The 13,096-nt window shown below is 34.6% G+C and overlaps 1 protein-coding gene across 1 annotated transcript in view; it reads left to right on the forward strand.

Moving 5' to 3' along the window:
• PTPRN2 (protein tyrosine phosphatase receptor type N2) overlaps positions 1 to 13,096 on the forward strand; it is a 622,313-nt gene that overhangs the window by 280,264 nt on the left and 328,953 nt on the right. The window lies entirely within an intron of this gene.

Consider the following 13,096-nt stretch of genomic DNA (forward strand, 5'->3'; position numbering starts at 1 on the left):
TTGTAGATCATGTAATTAGATATCTTTCTGTCTGAGATGATAAGAGAGAGTGTGTCTATGAATAATTTGAAGTTCATCTTTGAAGTGAACTGACAGTTTCAGTGTCAGAAACTTTGGACTACGTAGCCAGGAGGCTGTGAGGTCCAGCTGATTTCATTTGCTGCTGCCCTGGTTTAAGGTGAATTACAATTCTTTGGTCTTTAATGCGAAAAGTAAAGTTTTGACAGCTCTTTTTTATTGCTAGCTCTCTTAAGTCTGTTGAATCAAAACCTGATTTCTTCTGCTCAAACCTCCTTAGTTCACGTTGTCTCTTTTCACCTCTTAGCCTCTCTGTAGTGGATCAATTCCCGTTTACCTACTGTATCATCAAATCTATCTGAAGTATTTTCCTCAAATTCTTCCAGTGTTGAATATAGAATGTCATTATATTTTTGAAGTACATTCAGAATCTCCTCTGTTATCAAATATCTGATATGGTGATAATTTCCTTGCCACCTTGTTCTCCTAATGAAAAATGTTACAACTATGACAGCCAATATCCTCTTTATTCTGGAATGAGTTTTAGCAGTTTTAACAGGTAGTATGATTTGGTAAATGTGCCTCAGTCCTAAACGAGAGAAAACATCTGTAATTATCACAGAATTGTAAAATCACAGAATCATAAAATGGCTTGCATTGGAAGAGACCTTAAAATCATCTAGTTCCAACCCCCAGCCATGGATAGAGTTGCCCAGTGGCTTCCTTCTAACAGTGATGGTCGTTAATGTAATTAGAGTAGGTGTTTTTTTTCTTTTGAAATACGCTTCTCATCTAAGAATAGTTGAGAAGCATCTTAATTCAAAAAGAAATCTTTTTACTTTGAAACTAGATTCTTTAAGTCCACTTTTGGTTGTAACAGAGACCTTCATTATGTTCACTGTGCAAAGTGCTATCATTCCAGCATGACACTTCACAAAGCTTCTTAGCTGCAGCGAACTCTAGAGCTAGATAAGTGTCTTACAGACTGGGGAGAAAAAACCAAGAGCCAAGTAGTGTTATGTAGCCTTTGTCCTTCAGTTATAGTAGTGGTAATTCACCTCATCGTATTCTGTTCCCTCTTACTAAAGACTCTCTCATAAAAGATTATCAAGTTAGTAATGAATGAAGATGAAAACAAGCATGCTGTTGATGTAGTACATATATTGATACTTAGAATCTGATAGTTGATGCCTGAACTAAACAGGTCTATCAAAGGTACAAAGGTAAGCAGAACTGATGCTTAGAAGAACATGTAGCTGCAAAGACTGATTTACAGCTACTCATGTTTCCACTGGTTGCTTTCTCTACAACCTGTAGTCAGGCCTATGAAGGTAGGTAAAAAATTAGTTCTCTGTAGTTCTAATTTATATCAGTTTAAAGGTTAATAATGATTGTAAGCTGACTTTCTTAAACAGCCCTCTTTAAATAATGTATAATATAAGTTAATGCATTGTGGAATAGAATTCATCTAGCTCAGTTACAGTTGCATAGAAGTTAGGCATTTACTTAAACCATTTTTATAGGCTGTCTCTACGTTTAAGGAAAAAAATGGATTGATGTATAGATGTTGATGATAGTCATATCAGCAGACAATAAAAAAATCCAGGGATATTTATTGTAGAATTTAGTGCAGGAAACTTGCAGGATCTTCCTGCAGTCCCTCCTTGGTAACAAACACAAAAATCTTTTTCTGTTTCTAGATCTTATAATCTTCCAGTGCAAACCATCTTTTCACCAGCCTAACTTTCCTTCATTCTCAGTGTCCAAGGGTAACCTTCTGAAAGCTCTTTAAGAATTCAAAATTAATTTTTTATTAAGCAAATTTACAAAGGTTTTGAGTTTGGTAAATATTGCTTTATGTAATATTTTTAAATAATCGAATTCCTGCAGTCAGCTTGTAACAGAGGATGAATCAGTCACAATGTATTTATTTTCACAGATATTGTAAACAGACATGTAATTTTTAAAAGGACTGTTCTCAGCTGGTATAAATCAAGAAACAAATACTGTGGAGACCCTAGTACTGAGAATGAGTCATTGGAATAATATGGTTGATTTTTGTCCTTTTATTTTTTTCTGTATAGCAGCAATACTGTCAGGTCAAACTGTGAACATGGTAGCAAAATGTCTTGACCCGAGAACATTTGAGAACTAAGTTACATTATGATTCATAGAATAGCAAGCAAAATTCTCCAAGCCCAAACCAACCAGTTTAATGTCATATTTCATCATATTATTTGGCAAAATTGCTGCTATTTTATTTAACACTTCTATGATAAGCTACCCGCTCCCCAGGAAAATAGAAATATATATGTAATATGGCATAGTCAATAATAATGCTTGCAATTCCAGACATCTTTTAACATTATAGTACTTCCATAAAGTGTTACATATTCGTGTGCAGTACACTTAAGAAACTATATTTGTTACCAGCAGATCATAAGTATATTTAAAGACATTATTTAGAAATGATACTCTAAGAAGAAATCTGGTAAGGAAAGCTATGTAGCTAGCTAATCTAAAGCTAGCTAGCTTTTATATAAAGAAGAGGTAGGCATATATAATATCTTTTTCATAAATAAGTACCTTTTTAGGTAATTATAAATAGGGAGTTAAATTCAGGTCAGGTAGTATTTTAGCCTAACCTTAACCTGAAAAAAAAAGAGCAGTCAGAAGATTTTGCAGCCATTAGACAGGTTGATTATAACTTTTCAAAATGCAGAACAAGATAAACTTAATCATTTTAAATTGTACATGCATATAAACAGTAGGCATCAAATCGAACAGAGGACAGTCATGCCAGATACTTTAGTGGGAAAATTTTCTTTATCTGATGTAACTAAATATCCTATTTTTAGTTGGTGAAATTGGATGATTAGCAATCTTGTGATTGTAAGTGATGGCTTTCCTATCAGCCAAATGTTTTAAAAAAAAAAAGAAAAAAAAAAAAAAAAGGTAGAGCAGTACTACAGGGTTCTTTAAAAAATAACTGTTACTTAAAGCACAAGAAAAGAACACAATACGTGCAGAATCATCTAAAAATCAGGCACTCGTCCCTTTTTGTTGGAGAAAGGTAATAACGTGGAAAAGCACTTCTCCAGAAGCACTGCGCTTTGGTAGCAAAGGGCAGGGTTGGCTGATCCAAAGCTGGTAGCAATATGTTCTCATGGTAGAGCACAATTTATTTTGGGATAACATCTTGGGAAGGAGGCACAAACATGACCTGCGATGAAAGGGCAGATGCAGGATTTTTGCCTGACTGCTTAGCTTGGAGGCCCAGCAGAGTCTCGCGTTATCTGCCTTGAAAACAGCCCCTTGCATGATCTTCTGCTACTGATAACATGTATGGGAATGTACCTGAGAGAGGAAATAATGAGCTCTTGACAGTGGGACAAGAATTATTTGAGAGCTTTTGGAGAGTTTGTGAAGAGAAGTTTGCTGCATTTGTACTCACAAGGGCACAGTGATCAGCAGATTTCAGTCCTGTGCTTCAGTACTGCCTTCTTTTGGAGCAGTCTTTCTCCTGTGGATTGAAGTGTACTTCAGCAGCTGCTGCTGCCACCTGATATGCATGGCCCACGGAGTTGTTAGGCAATACTGTGACTACAAGGCAGCTGATTGCATGTGCATGAGGTGTGTGTTTTCTGGCATGTAAGATAAGAGAGAATCACATTTATATTTTCAATCTCGTTTTTTATTTGGAGGAAATGTTTCTTTTTTTTTTTTTTCATTTGTTATTTATTATGGTGAAAATTATGTGCAGGAATAATGACCATTTTAATAATTTGAAAATAATTAAATCTTTCTAGTATTATCCAGTCTTCAGGAAAACATAATTCTCTTTGTTCTTTCAAAAATATATTCTATAAATTTAAATGTTCCAGATTACGAGAGGTTGTATGGCTTTTTGGTGGCTAAAGTCAAAAGACATGCTAGATTTAATCTAGCTACAAATTCTCATTAAGTGCATGTAAATTCTCTTTGCCTCTGTTTTCTTGTTTATAAGTCTATAATATGGGGGAAAAAAAAAAAAAAGCTGTAACATAATGATTTTCTAAAACATAGTTCAGAGGATAAACAGTTGGTCTTCTATTACTGAATAATTTTAATTTATTCCCATGCCGCTGCTTTTCTGCCTTTTTGTTGGTCTTTTTTTTCCTGGTCGCATCACTCTAACAAAATAGGGGTGACAGCAATCATAAAATCATTTTGGTAGAATGATCTATCGAGTGGCTTATTTAGTTCATTCTCCAGAATGGTGATGGGGTTGGTTGGCCGGAGATCATATAGATGATATTTGATAAGCTATTAAAAATAAGAAAGAAAGGAAGGAATTGAATAGGAGAGAGAAAAAGAAAAAAGGAAGGAAGATGAGAAACAAATGTGCAAGCCAAAATCCAGAAGATGCTTCTTGGCAAAGTTTTATAGACATCTTAGATCAGTAACAGGAAAAGGTAGGTAGCTACACCCCATTACTCCTTCCTAAACAGCCAGGTAATTACTTTTGGCATTTTGACAAGTGTTTGCTGGAGTGAAGGTCAAAGCTGTCAGCAGAGAAGATCTATGCTAATCTGCTCAGCTGGGGAAGACTCAGGTAGATAATGTTTTGTAATTAGAAGTTGTGGAAACCAGTTTTCACTGTATTTTGGTTCTGAGTAGAAGTGAACTAATAATACAAAGTAATTTCATTCATCATAGTTTACCAAATTGGCTAAAAGTGCACCTAGGCGTAAGCATACCATGTGAAATTGGAGAAAAAGGAAAAAACTGGTATTGTGGTATAAATGTAACATATATTTATATGCATATATACATATGTCTGGCACTGTATGGATGCGTATGAAGGTGTGTGTACATTATACGTGTGTCTTTGTAATTGGGCATACAAACAGAGATGCATAATGCTAATATTTTTAGTCTGAATTTAAAAAACGTTGTTCATCTAAGGAAGATCAATGAAAACCAAAAGAAAAAATGTATCTGTTGAACTAGACTGGGCTGTAGAATTTTGCAGTAAATTTCACGTGGAAAAATTCAGTGTACGTAAAAAAGCCTCCTATTTTTTCTTACCAGATGTATCAATTTCACTTAATTGAGCAATACTTTATGAATGAATTCCTGTATTGTATTTTAAACTAAGAAAGTACTTTGGTGTCTAAACTACACTTAAAAAAAGTGTTCATATTAAAATAATTATGAAAATAATTACTCTCTTTAAAAAGTACGTAGGCTGCTCAGAAAGTAATGCCTTGTATTTACTACCATGGAGACTGCAATGGATACAGAGAGTGCAACAACACTGTTTCATAGAGCAAATTCTCAGCAACAAAACACTACTTTTCAACACAGTCATCACCTTTAGCTGTCCATTTTCACCAGCGATGAACAAGAGCCTGCATACTGCACCTCTAAAAATCTGCACCATTGGAGTCATCCACTGTTTCACTATGGTGAACCATGCTGTGGTGGTGTCGGTGCTGGGAAAGGGTTGCCTATACGGTCTGTATTTCATCAGCATGAGCAGATGGAAGTCAAAAGGCATCAGGGCTCTACGGTGAATTTAGCATTTGACATTATGGGCCAGCAACTCTCATATATTTTTTGTCAAGTGCTGACTACTTTTTCATGTCTTCGTACTCCTATTGTGATCAGGCTAAGGTAATATTGACTTTTCTCTTCTTACTGTGCTATTTGTGCAGCGGTGTCTCTGTATACATGGCAGAAAGAGATAAACAGGGAGCTTTTCATGGAGGTACAAAGTGTTCAACAATCCTCCCAAGCCCCAGCTATGACCCTAAGCCTTCATTAATTATACATACACTTAACTGTTCATCTCCTCTAAGTTTGCTTCTTAATGTGAAGTAGTTTATATATGAGAGCCTTTCATGAAATTTTTGCCAAATGTAAAGCAAAAAAATGCAAAACTTGAAAAAGTAATGACTTTCAGCAGACTAATATGCATCATTGGAATGCAGGCCAGAATTTGATGACTTAATCTTCAGTCTAAACCTAGGAAGATAAGGGCACAGTATTTCAGTGGTTGCAGTTGGAGCTGGGCAGGAACCTCACAGTAGTAGCTATTAATAGGGGCCATTTTTTTGCTGTTGTTTTCAGCCTTAATCAGCTCTGCCAGACAAACTGTTGAACTGTCAGCAGCAAAGATGAGTCACAGGGGTGCAATGCTGTAATACTTTTTCACTTTATATGCAATTCAGAGCATACAGCTAAACAGCAAAAAAAAAAAAAAGTTAAAGATTTAGATCTGGGTCTAAAGAAACAATGGATTCATCTGGAACATAGACATTAACTGAGAAAATAGGGGTGCTAATTTCTTCTGGATTTTATGGTAAACTTTGTAAAGGAGGCAAATCTTTGCAGGACCTCCCAAAAGTAACCGACTAGAAAGACCAGAAAATGCTCTTTTCTTTCTTTCTTTTTTTTTTTTTTTCCCCCCTCTATTCCCTCTATCCTTCATTCTCTGAGCCGATTTTGCGTATTTTATGACTCTTTATGATGTTTCAATCTCTGGCATTTTTCCTCTTCAGGGTAATCATCATGTATTCATTCTGTTCTTTCACTGCCATTTAATAACTTGAGGGTATATTCTCTACCCATGTGCAGCCATATAGTTGTGAAACTCACATTAACATTAATGGGGAATGTGCAGCTAAAATCAGCCACACTGAGTGTAGTTACTACTCTTGGCTGCAAAACAGATTGACATGTTCAAACAAGAGTTATTTCCACTTAACAACTGAGAATTCAACCAAGTTATAGCATTATTTTTCTGTTAAATTAAAAGTATTTTAATATTATTTTTAATGCATTTCAAATTAAGAAACCTTCTTACTGTGAAACCACTTATATTAGGGCATAATGCTTACAAAGTTAGATGACATTTTAAGCTAGTAAACTTTTATTATCGTCATAGCTCCCAGTACTCTGCTTTTTATAAACACTAAGAAAATGCAGTAAGAATTATTATTTGGTCGCAAGTTAATGCTTTGTTAAGGTACCTGGTAAAGGATCAGTTGACCCTCTTGATTTGTGTGATTTAAACATGGATGAATTCTAATGATTTAATGGTATTCTATGTCCCCTGTGATTCTGCTTTTCCTTTTTGGTCCCTTTTCTCATATTCTTTCCGTCATTCATTTTCCCTGGCAACAGAGCTCTCATAGTGTAACTAAAAATCTGAAATCAGCAGAGTGGATGAAAAAAGAACTGAAAGCTGAGTGATGTGAGAAGCTTCGAATATCAGAGGTACAGATAAATGTTTCCAGAAGTGACAGTATGGATGAGGAAGCTGATCCTTTTTTCTTTTTATTGAACGAGTGATGAAGCATTTAGCATATTTATATATATTTTTTTAACACACTGCTCTAGTTTCTCTGGTACTATGCCAGAGTGAATAAATGCATCCATCTTTCATGTTATATTGGTTTCTTGGTGCATTGCTTGTAGGTAAAGACTCTCAGAGAACTTAAGAACTCCAATTTTGTCTTTTAGATATGTCACGCTTCAAACAATCATATTTATGTGTAGGGACTTATGTATCAAAATGAATTATAAATTACCCTTAAGAGTTTTAAAGAAAGTTAGTGGAGTACTGCCATACAGTTAAATAAATCTTTGCTTTAGCCAGAAGGCAGTAGGAATCTGAGGCTCCTCATACGAAAAGATGCTTAAATCTCAGATTTCTTCATGAAGAAAAAAGCGTAAATGAAAGGTATGAAGACAGAATGGTTAGTAACACAGCAGACAGCCCATGGCTTGCTTTCACTTTCATTTCCAAATTTTGGTGCTCTTAGGAATAGCTTCTGTTTGGCTCCTAGTGCATACCTGGTAATGGCTATAATTATCATTACCAGTTTTTCACAGAATGTATTGCTATGGTTGCTGAATATCCTGAACCTCCCTAGTTCCTCTTCTGCATAAACGTAAGAAATTCACCCATGTTCATCAAAAGTTTTTAGTCATTAGTGTGACAAGATGGAAAATTGAGTTTGTGGTAGATGCTTATGGAGATGTGCAAACTTCTGTTGTTGGCCAAGCCTTACCCATAGGCAGGCAATTATGTGGGAGAGGTTGTCTGTGTTGATATTCAGACATATTAAAATTAGATAATGCAGTCTTTCAACATCTCATTTAAAAGGTAATACTTGTAAAGGAAAATAATAGTGAAACAACTTGGGTCTGAATTTCCCTAGTGTTTTTCTTAATAACACTGCTGGAGATAAAACATGGCTACAGCAACCAGTATAGTAATTGATAGAGAAATCAACACTAACAAAACATCACTGTCTGCATTTTTAAATGCAGTATGTCCTTTTCTCTATGATTCTCAACTTTTTTTTTATGCCTGAACATCAATGAGAAAACAATACAAGGAATTTTGTGAGATTTCTATTCTCCACTTCTGTAAAAATATTAAATGAAAAAAAAACACCAATCCACAACAAAACACGGGTATTGTATCTGGTACAAATGCAAAAAAGTTTCCTTTAACTCTAGAAGAACATGGAGTTGTTGGAGTGGGTCGAGAAAAGAACTACAAGGATGACCAGAGGGCTCAAACACCTCTGGTATGGGGACAGGCTGAGAGAGATATTCAGCCTGGAGAATTGAAGGCTCTGGGGTTGCCTTACAGTTGCCTTCAAGGACTTGAAGGTGGTCTACAGAAAAACTGAGGAGTAAATGTGTTAAACACAGAGGTAGAACATGCCTGCTTAAAATACCTGACACTTCATATGAATAAATGTTTAAATTTCCAAGATTCTATATACTTATGGAGCTGACAGTTATCTTTTATTTAGGAAGATTTCTAGGATGATTACGTGGATAAAAATTCACGTTAGTAATTTAGATTTCTCATAATTTTGAAAGGAGTATTCCAAGATTTAGATATGACATTTATTGTCACTGTTAATTAAATTCCTGTATCAGCATTTTAGTGTATAGGAATGAAACAGTTTCTCTGCAATTGACATGTCATAAACTAATCAAAGTTTTTATAAATAGTTAATTTTTTACCTAATCCTGAAATATTTCTTTTAAAAACATTGCAAGTAAAAACATGACATTCTAATTTCCTTTTTTATTAATGTTATTATTTTAGTTTATGAACATTTTTTTCTGATTTCCATTTTTATTTTTTTAGGGCATAACTTCCCACATTTTTAATACAAGACATTTCTTTTTATCTGTAATTAAATCCATAGCTTGTTATTCTCAGAAGGTTATTATAGATTGTGACTTGACTGTTAGAAAAAACTAATGACTTAAAGAGGCTCCTAATATCAATTTGGTATGAGGATTTAATTTATTATTCATTAATTTTGTATTCATTGTAATAGCAGTAATCATTATGAACTCATTGGATAGGTATGAAAATGTCATGCACATTATATTTCCATAGGAATTCAGGTTGTTAGTCATCTCCAGGAAAACATAAAATGCCATTCATGCATTAATGCTGTCACTTGTTTCTTTATAATTCCATGCCTGTATTTACATAAAACTCTTAATATGTATAAGCTGTACTGGAGTTTTGAAATTTCAATATATGTATAAACTCTCTTGTCTTTCCTTAAAATAACAAAAATTGTGTTGTTTAAAATCAAGATACATTGTATGGTGTCATAAGAGGCATGAAGCTAATTTCACATTTTATTTTAAAGAAAAGCTTTCAAATATTGTGGGTTTACAGTGATAAAACGCGTCAGTTTTTGCATTCACACAGTTCTGCTTTGATGGAAGTGTTCAGTTTAGCAATTCTAAATTTATTTCAACACTAATTCATGTCTTCATCAGAAGATAAGTAATTTCCCATTTAAAATGCCTTTTAATGAAACGGTTCTTTGCTTGTCTATAACGATGTTTGCATTTTGTATTTAAAAGTTTCCATTATGGAATTGCAATTGCAATTTTTTTTTCCCCATAAAACTCAGATTCTCAATTGCCCTATATTTCTGAGACTAACATCTTTTGGCTGGTAAACAATTCGGCCCATGTTAGAAATGAGTTAACTATGCTTTAGAAAAACAAGTATTTAGCGCCATGTCAACTAATTACAGTAGCTGCCTTGCAGTTCTGTGTTGAATTGGAGTTGTCCTTCTATGCACAGACCCAATCAGTCATGGTCAGTATTTTGTTAGCTAACTCAATTCTTTGTAATCAAATTTAAGCTTAAGAGTGGATTTCATCTTCTCTAACTCACATGTCTGTGTTTTAGATACTTTCAGTGTAAGCTAGTCAACCTCAGCTCCTTTCACAATCAGTTGAATGTAATAAGTGCTTCCAGAGGGTAATTCATTTCATCCCATGAGAGCTGTCTGTTTCATCCATATCTTTTATAACTCATGTATCTCATACATGTCTATCACACTTATGATTGGTGTCTAAGATAGGTCGAGTGTATCATTCCCTCGAGGATCCTGTTATTCCTCACTAACTACAACAGGTGTCTTGCTTAAATTTAAGGCCAAGCAAGATGTCATAGTGAAAGCGAATCCCTTGGATCTTCCTCAACCACCTTTAGAGCTCATTTTGGAATTAATGTGGACTGAGAAAGCTTTTGTCGAGGCATAGACAGCATTTTTTGGAGAAAGATATTTCAGCCTTCTCTTATAAAGAGAAGATGGGATGCAGTTTATTAAAGAGTACAATCTGGTAGCATTTTGGGCACTGAGTAAAAATCCCATGTGGATGGCAAATGCTGCTTTAGAAAAATGCTCATTTCTTGTGGCTTTGTCACCTCTGCCAGTTTGATGCTTGATATCTGAGCTTCTTAGTTCATCCCAAAGAGACTGTGCTGCTGCACCTAGTCAACAGAAAAGTGAAGGAGAGGGGGAAAGGCTAACAATTTGTTGATTATGGCTTTTTTTAAGTTATGCCTCCTTCACTTGTTCTTCTGTCTGATGCATGAGAAAAGGCTGAGGATGACTGTGAGGCACTGAAACTGTTCTTGAATGTCTTCGTAGTCGTGCTTGTGATGTCAAATTTCTTAATGTATAAAAGGTCTTGTTCTAAGCCTGCTTGAATCTTAAGACATTTCTAGCCCTTTGGAGTTGAGCTTTGACTCTTTCCTTTCAGCTAGGATGTTAGTGAATTGGTAATGAAGTTTATAATTGCAAATTCTGTAGAAGACATTGACCTTCTAAGCCACTTCCACTGGGACATGTTTGGTATTCTATTTATTTATTTATTTATTTATGGCAGTATATACTTTTAATTAAGGAAATGTGGTATTCTTCCAATCTTTTACAAATTAAAGAAAGTAGTCCGAGGGTAGAAATAACTAAAATAAGTATGTAACAGAAGATGAAGGTGGTTAGGTGGGTCATAGTGTTCACATGAATATACCTGCTTTTGTTACATTAGTACAGATTGCTTAGTTAGGATGGCTTTTTAATTCTGAGAATCCTGGATGTTCAAAAGGAGATGGAAGTCATTTTGTAATGGTTTATTCTACTTCAGTGCACATCTAGCTTCTTCTCCATCCACTTAAAAATAATTAAGTAATACACGTTCTTCCTTTCAATTTCTAAGGAAAAACATAAAAACAAAGAAACAAACAAAAACCAAACAAACAACAGAAGTAAAAAGTAAAACATCTTTGCAGAAATGCCTGTTACAGTTCCAGTGCTTCTGTAGCAGACATTGGCTCTGACCACTCAAAGAGGGCTATTGTTTTTGGCAAGAATTGGTGGTATGTGATGAAAGTTGTCACTGAATTGCACATCAGTGCATAAGAACAACAGACTTTATTGAAATATGTTTTCTGGTGAGTTGCAATTGATATTGAAATTATTCTTTTTTAGGACTAGCTTGGTTCTAATACAAACAGTCAGTTCTTTTTACTTTCCCCACACTTATTCATGTCTACAGCAGCATTGCTGTGGCCTGGAGAATGTCTGAGTGTTCTTTCAGAGTCCATTGATTTTATAAAGTCTTATAATATAGATAACTTTGCACATGTATAACTAAATGTCTGTATCATTTGCTGAAAAAAAGAGCAAAACATCCTTATTCCCTTGAAAATAATTAATTAATGTCTTCCTTATGAAGACACCTCCCTGATGGTGTTCACCTGTTTGAGGATTACCAAAATGTTTTACCCTTGCATTGTTTTTTTTGTTGAAACCATTACCTCACTGCAGTTTGAACAAAAAAATATTGCAGGAGGGATGAAAATGATGTTCTACTTCAGGAAGAATGTTTCAGCATACGTGATTCTATTAGCCATTAAACTAACGCTGTTATTCTTCCCAAGTATGTAGCGTCTTCTCCCTCTTATTTGTGCCACTTTCTAATCAAATAAGCTACTGTGTTGTTAAACAACCTTTTTATTATTCTAAGAGTAATTCCAAGTTTTGTTGGGTTATGAATAAATACGTCAAGAAATTCATTTTGAGCATATTATCTTAGCAGCTTTAAATGTCATTGCTCTTAAAAACTAAGAAAAAAAAAGCCATATGCTCCTAAAACACAGATGTGGTTTTTTTGTCACTTCTACTCACTGTGAGTTTTGATATTTCAGTATTTTCTTATGATTTCTCTTAGCTTTAATCAGGAGAATATTGCATTCACTGTTGGTTGAATTTTGATTGTATTGTTTCTGGAAGTCACCATCTGAAAAATTTATGCATTGTCTGAGAACTTTGTGATACAAATCATGTCAGTGATTGTTCAGTTAAAAAAATACAGCATTATTAACACATTGAAGATGTATTTCTCTAATGAGGCTTTTCTAGAGGACTTTCTTTTACTTACATTAAGCTATGTCTTCAATGAAGGTAAAGCAGAAATAACGTATTTTTAAGCCACAAGCTATGTAATTTCACTCTGCTTTGAAGACAAATCCCCTGTAGAAAGTCATACATATATGCGTCTTTTCACATGGCATACATACATACTGTTTTAGTCAGTATAATAGCAGATTTTTCCCTTAAAATAAAGAAAATAAAGAAAAATCTCTTTTTATCGTGAAGTAATATATAGATTCATAGAATCCCTAGAGTTGGAAGAGACCATTAAAGATCTTCTAGTCTGGCTCCCCTGCAATGAACAGGGACAT

The sequence above is a fragment of the Centrocercus urophasianus genome, unplaced genomic scaffold (assembly GCF_019232065.1).
Source record: "Centrocercus urophasianus isolate 14NV4802_14NV808 unplaced genomic scaffold, USGS_Curo_1.0 seq_16, whole genome shotgun sequence".
Taxonomy (NCBI): Eukaryota; Metazoa; Chordata; class Aves; order Galliformes; family Phasianidae; genus Centrocercus; species Centrocercus urophasianus.